The sequence below is a fragment of the Adiantum capillus-veneris genome, chromosome 8 (genome assembly GCF_014529385.1).
Source record: "Adiantum capillus-veneris isolate H3 chromosome 8, ASM1452938v2, whole genome shotgun sequence".
NCBI classification, from domain to species: Eukaryota; Viridiplantae; Streptophyta; class Polypodiopsida; order Polypodiales; family Pteridaceae; genus Adiantum; species Adiantum capillus-veneris.
In genome coordinates this window covers 93365067-93372481 of record NC_140938.1, presented here as the reverse complement: position 1 = coordinate 93372481, position 7415 = coordinate 93365067, and positions in this window count along the sequence as shown.

The window sequence follows — 7415 nt, the reverse complement described above, 5'->3', positions numbered from 1 at the left end:
GAAAATGGTATAGAGTTATGGAAGAGAAATGACTAAGGAGGAGCCAAGCTTCCTGAAGGTGTTCCAAAAGTATTACCACCCTTTGAGTTTGTTAAAGATAGTGAGAAAGTTATGGAAGGAATAAAGAAGTATGTTAGTTGGTGGAAAGATCACTTGCAAGATAAAGGAGATGAAAGTGAGTATGCTAGGTGGATCAACCCAATTCTTATGTATTGGGAGAATCTCATGCAAGCTATGCAAAACCCCGGACAAAGTGAAAACACTTTATTTGATGACTTTTGGCCACGGAGTATGTGTGAACAAGATGATCCTCTTGAAGTTCCATTGGAAGATGGTCTAGATGAAGCACTTGACATAATCGAGGGCCACTATTGTGGTCCAATGCGCAACAAACCTGCTGAGGAGTTAAACCCAACTCTTGATGTGGCAAAGGGAGACTTTGTACTTGTGCAACCTTGTGATGAAAATTACCCAATTTGGTTAGGAGTGGCATCAACAGATATTGATCAGAACAATGACTCGGCAACCTATCTTCAAGTGAAGATACAATACTGGGCACCAATTTCAAAGAAGAAGAATGCAAGTGATGTGGAGGTTTACAAGGATTGTTGGAACAAGTATTGGAGAGAGAACATCAATGATCCTCAATGTTGGGAAAACACTAGCTGCATCATTTGGGCATGGAAGCCCAAGGGTGGACGAATTCCTGAAAAAATCAAGATTCCAAAGGCAATAATCCTCAAGGCCAAAGAGAGTCAGTTGAAACTTGATGAACATGAGACACCATCAAATGTCAATGCAAATGAAGAGGAATGATCGCTTAGCATTCACCTTTCAACTTTGTAATCTTCTAGCAATGGTTCCAATCAGTCCACCCATAGCTAGGGTCATTATCAACATTGATAATGGCATCCCCCCTTTGTAATCTTCAAGAAATCTTATTCAATATGAATGGTGTTTTTTTTCACTTTAGTCACCCAAGTTTTTCTTGCAACTTACATTTTAATTGTTTTATCAAATGAAGCATGTGTGGGAAGAGAATTTTGGGTGCATGAGCATGTGTGTGTGTGTGTGTGTGTGTGTGTGTGTGTGTGTGTGTGTGTGTGTGTGTGTGTGTGTGTGTGTGTGTGTGTGTGTGTACATGTGCACGTGAGTGTGTGTGCGTATTTGTAAACTAACATGTGCAAAAACACTCTAGTGTATAGTATGGTTGTTGAAAACGGACCATATTGGATCTTGCAGACTCATAAGCATCCACTAAACATTGTATCTCAGTTTTCATATGTGCAACAACCTAGTACAATACAACCTTACCTCAAGTCCATGAGACACAAAGAATCGTCCCAAATGTGTGAATTTTTCCCTATTTTTCTAAATAGGTGTTTCATCCAGAGCCTCGCACCGATGACACCTCCTTCTACGGTCCCTTTTTAGCGACCTACTCCCCTTCCATCGCACGGCTCCACTCCGCTTCCATCACAGGGTCCTACACCACACCATTCCACTCCAATTTCACCCGAGCATCGTCAACATCCCACAACTGCTCGATGCACTTCTTCTGGTAGCGCGCACTTACGTTCGTCTCAGGGAAGTAAGCATCAAGAGAGACGGAGCGACAGGGGATCATTTGGGTTGTCTTGTTTTGGTCAGTGGGGGGGTTGGAGTTCGATATTTTAGAGCGTGCCGCCCTAGATGGAGAGGATGAGGATATTGACCCACACATGGCAGACACGCATGGGTACTATAGAGTAAAGTATGGAGGCAAAGTGTATTTTGGTGCTACGCAGGGTAGGGCATTTTGACATCATCTTCATACTTATACATTCGACGTATAAAAATTGTTTTGTAAAGTTCAGAGACCAACTGCCCGATCATGCATGCTACATCGAGGAAGCATTGCATGCTCGATTCCCAAATGCCCCCAATGAGCGTTTTTTTGGCATAGTGATTGGAGGGCTTCATTTAAAAGTCTTTGAAAAACAAGCAATCAAGCGCATGGCACGCAGTGGCCAACCAGGTCGCAAATCCAGATAAGAGCTACCACGGAGGCAACATGGTAGATGCAGAGTGGGAGTGGGCCATGCAAGAAAAGGGCAAACAAGCTGTAATAACAGGCTCATCCTATAGTCAACAACACGAAGCTCGGGCAATACAAACTCCCACACACTATAGTTCGGGAGGCAAAGCAGCTTGGAAGGATAAATATGTAAGGTTTTTCCTAAATTTGGCCCTAAACTGATTCAAAAAGGTTTTAGATTATGAATTTCTCTCGTTATTGCATCTTTAGGAAAAATCACTCTAAGTCACCCGACCAGAGAGATGGCCAAATATCAAGAGCGTCACACAGAGTTTGATACTTGACGATGGTTGTTGGAGAACCATCACATCTCTCGTGAGCAGTTCAACTTAGCTATCGGATCTATACAGGCGGTAATTTTTAAAGAAATCATATTATATCAATTGTTTTGAGTTTTTAAATTGTTTAATCATGTTTTGGTTAATGTAGAGTCAGGGTGATCAAACATATGAACCTATGGACGATGAAGAGGACAAGGAGGAGGAGGAGGGCTTGGACAGATAATTTTTTTTTGTCCTCTTTTACAAGTGTAAATGTGGCACAATGATCTCTATGATCACATTTATATAAAACTCAAAGTGCCGAGCACAACAAGTTTTCCCTGCTCTTGGAACACACTTGATTGGCATCTTCTTGCCCTATTTCCTATCGTGGAAGCAAAGTGACATGACCACGAGCGAAGAGGAGGATAAAAAAAAATTGGACACTTATATTTCTAGAGAGCTAGCCTGCCAACATTTACCTATTCATGCGCTAGTAGATTTTGGTGCACATTTGAATATAATTAGTTGGGATTCGTATCAAAAAATGCCAAAGTTGTTCCTAAAACCATTGAAAAGGACATTCACAGGATTCAATGGGTCTATCAGTGTTGCCCAATTTTATGTGAAACTCATGCTACACATCAAAGGATTACCATGTCCATGTAACTTCTTTGTACAACCTCCACACTCCCCTGATAATCATCTAATATTGGGAACACCATGGCAATGAAAATACAAGGCAGAAAACAAAGTTTATTTTACATGAGAAAATCGAGTAGGACAGATTACATTTTCTTCCATGGAAGATACCCGGTATCTCATTAAGGGTGATGATAAAAACACCAAAGAATCAACCAATAACTTCAATGCAACAGGCTCACAATGAAACATTCCAATTTTCATGCCAGAAGCAACACCTATAGAATCTACTGACATCAATAACTATGCATTTGCAGTTGATTTGCTCCCTTCAGTACAGGTTTGTAAGACACGTCTACCTTTTTCATCAAGTGCAGACTCGAGAACATCAAGATAGATCACTTGTCTCAATCATCCTAGTAAAAATGGTTACCAAAAAGGCGACAAGCCAAGGTCACACCACTACATTCCTTCTAAACGACAAATTTGGATACCAAAGGATACACCAAGAGTTTATGCAAACTTCATTTGGGTGCCAAAACTCCACTTGCAAAGTTTCTCTCAGCAAGATCAAAACCACCCACAATATTCACCCACAGCTACAAAAGAAAGACGAGCAGCCAAGTCATCCATACTCCAAAGGCCCAAAAACATAGGTAGTCAAATATAGACATGTATGGGTACCTAAGCAACTTATTACTACTCAAAAATCTGCACACAGGCTGTGGATTCCAAAACAAAAAGGTTCAATATATCACATGGAGACCACAATCCACGGAAGTGCTTCGAAGACGTCACAACACTTGCCAAAGACAAAACCCACAATAATGGTGTGACATCCTAAATTTCCAACACAAATTCAACCTAAGGTGTTGTTTTCAAACTCAGCAATTCAAAAGTGCACTACGGAATTACAATGATTATTACATGGTATGCACTCATTAACACAAGAATAGGTCAACCTCATCGCCGAATATCCATAAGCAATTTTACTTAAGAACACCTCTCGCACAAAGTTAATATTTGCATGCGTTGATTGAGTATGCATACATAGGGCCACATTACAAGGCCTTTATAAGGCACTACTTTGATACACATGCACAACATAGCCTTGATGGTTCATTGTTGTTCAAGATAACTCTAACTAGGAGAGGGAGGCATTTCAAATGTAGACCTATTGATCAGATGCGAAAAGGGCATTGTTTTATTGATTCTTGTATTTAAATTTGGTTTGATTTTCTTTTGATAAAAAAATTTGATGTTATGTCATGAGAAGATGAGGTACATTAGGAGTGACAAACATCACATATAGTGTTTTTTACTAAGAATCATAAAGAAAAGTAGAGTAGCATTTTTCTCTTACATTCTTGAAATCAGCCCCAACTAGGTTTTTGACCTAATAGCAAGCTTGATATGAGTCTCTAGACCACTTTTATACAACCAAAGCTCAAAAGTCTCATATCCATACAATCCAAATGTGGGTGTAGCCAATATGGAAAACCCTTGTTTCATCAAATCCAGTTGTCCAAATGTCACCATATTTGAACCTTAGCCTATCATTATAGTGTTTATCAAGCTCCATGATAGATGGAAGAAGATCGCAGTTTTTTCTTGATCTTACATAAATGGAAATTTTTCCAGTTTTGTAAATTTTTCATATGATCCTTCTAAGCCAATCAAAGAACCGGCAAATCAAACAAAATGCATAAAGGAATGAAAATTTCACCCCAAAAAAAGCTCTAAAAGGTCACTAAAGATTCTACCGTTATGTGATGGTTTAACAGGAGCTATGAAGACCAACACCAAGCAACAACTTTCAGGAGAACAATGAGTTATGAGGGCAGAGAGCAAATTTCTAGGCAAGAAGTAGAGCAAGATACGTAAGCTACACAGCCATGGAGTAGAAGAACAAAATAAAAAATATTCCAATGACAATTCTTGAGAGTGAGCAAAGGAACAAGTTCAAAGAGCAGATGAAGCTATTGGCACAAAGAAATCTTGACAAGAGATGCCTAACTTTCAGACTGTGACTCATGCCAATGACAAGAAGTAGGAGGGGGGAGTGTTGGAAGATTCCAACAACAGATGCCTACTGGTCCAAAAAAGGAGATGCCGAGAGGTTTTTATAGCCCTGTAGCAAAAAGTGATTGTAATTTTTCCACTAGAAAACCGTTAGATCTTTGTTCACTTTTTATTTATGCGAAATTTGGGGCTATGAGTTTCCAAGTTCTATCATTAGTTAGACAATTTTCTAGGATATGCCACTTATTTTTTAAGCAATTTTAGGCCTTGTACATGAGATCCTTAGCTAGGGTATAGAAGGCATTTTTGTGAGGTTTCAAACATACTCAATTTGAGAAGAAGTCAGCATGTAAGGTTTCTCTACACATGTCTCTGCACAATGTCGTGTGTTGCCTCTTGCTACTGTGTCTTTGTCTCTTGGCACCACACTCCATGATCATCATATTGAAATCCCGAGATCACCATCGTGTTGGCCTCAAGGATCTCTACACATGGATATCAACATTGCAAGTGCATTGCAAGATCCGAGCATCACCTCCCACAATCTTCTAGGTGATATATCTTTCATTTTGAGTGTTATTTTTCATATCCGATTGTTAAGTCAAAGTCTCGGTGCTTAGGAGTGTTGGAGCTATATATGGCTCACTCTACTCAACTTGGTCTCACCTATATATTTGTATCTTGTCCTCAATATGACTCAGTCTTTGGGACCATACATGGTGTGTCTCTTGTCTCATCTCTCTCTCTTTCTCTCTACATCTCAACATGGTATCAGAGCAATAACGATCACACGATGATTCAATTCATGGTGACAAAACAGAGTATGTGTATGTGATTTGCATGTAAGAATCAAAATTTCTACAAATTTTATTATTGAAAATTGATTCTTGTTAATTGTGGCTGTTTTGTGCTAAGAAGAATATGATTAGTGTTTTGTGTGGTATTTATTGCTAATCGATATGGTGAATCGTTGATTATGTTTTATTGTTGATTTGTCTTTTGACACCCTCAAGTTTATCTCAATTTTCGGGGCTCTTCTGCTCAAAATTTGGAGAGACGAGAAAAGCTTGTTTATCTAAAACTTGTTCGTCTCCTCGAGCTCTTCGATTTGGATTCTAGCTTTGTAGCAAACGGAGTTCGCAACAGAAAGCTATGTTGTTTTTACTGCAATCGAGCTTAACACATGTTTTGTCCTCGTGCGTCTTCATGAAGCATCCGCGATTGTTTTTCTAAATTTGGCATCAACTATTTTGAGAAAATTTAGCTTTTTTGCTATTCATATTGCGGTTGTCAATCTTGAGTCTCATGTCGCATCTCAGGTCACTCTATTTTGAGGACTCTTTTAATATTAACGTCTCCTTTTTCTTGCTTTTTTGGGTGACGTCCCTCACATCTATGGACATTCATTGAGCATCCTTCTTGCGTTTATCATTGGCAAAACACAGTCGTCATATTCCTCTCATTCTCAATTGCAATCTTCACCATATATGGTGTGCAGATTCTGCGATCTTATCTTATACGTCTTCTCACAACCAGATATGGCTATGAATATTCTCGTCAATTTTTTTCCTGCTAGCCTACATTATGTTCCTCCTTTCCAAGGCCAAGGATTTCTAGGCTGGAAAGCAAAGATGTTATAACAATTATTGAAGGCAATGAACTCTTTGATATTGTCCTTGGAAATCGTCTATGTCCACCTCAGCCTATTGATACGGATCATGACAATGTGCTTATCACTGAATGACCTGTATTTGAAGACTGACATGTTGCATATACGGATTGGCAATGAGTAACAAAGCAGCTCGTTGGTATATTATTTCTGCTCTTACTGATTCCCTTTTGCTTGATGTGTATGAACTACCTACTTCCACGATGTATGGAAGTACCTTATTGCAAACTTTCAAAAGAAATCTGTTACAAAAATACTTTATTTGAGAGGTTTGCTTAACAAGTTACAATATGAAGTTGGTATACTGCCATGACGAGACATATTGAATCTTTCATATCCATTATTAATCAACTTGCTACTGCCGGTGATCCTGTTACAGAAAAACAATTGATTACACTTCTCCTTGACACGGTGAAGGACTCTTCTTATGATAACATTGTTTTTTTTTAATAAAGATGGTCTCGATTTTAACCAAGCCTGCATGTATTTAGTTGAACACTCTCAACATCAAGAATGAGGTAATGTTGGTCATGACAGCTATGATTTCACAAGAGGAGACTGAGTCACAACAGATGGAACATGCTTTTTATGCTCGAAGACGTCCATTTCAATGAGGAAAGTGCAGAGGTGGCCATCGCGGCAATGTTTTCTCTTGTCTCAAATTTTCTAATAAGCAATGTTCTTAGTGCAACAAAAATGGCCATACTGAAGATGATTGTTGGGCACATCAGTATGATGAAGAACA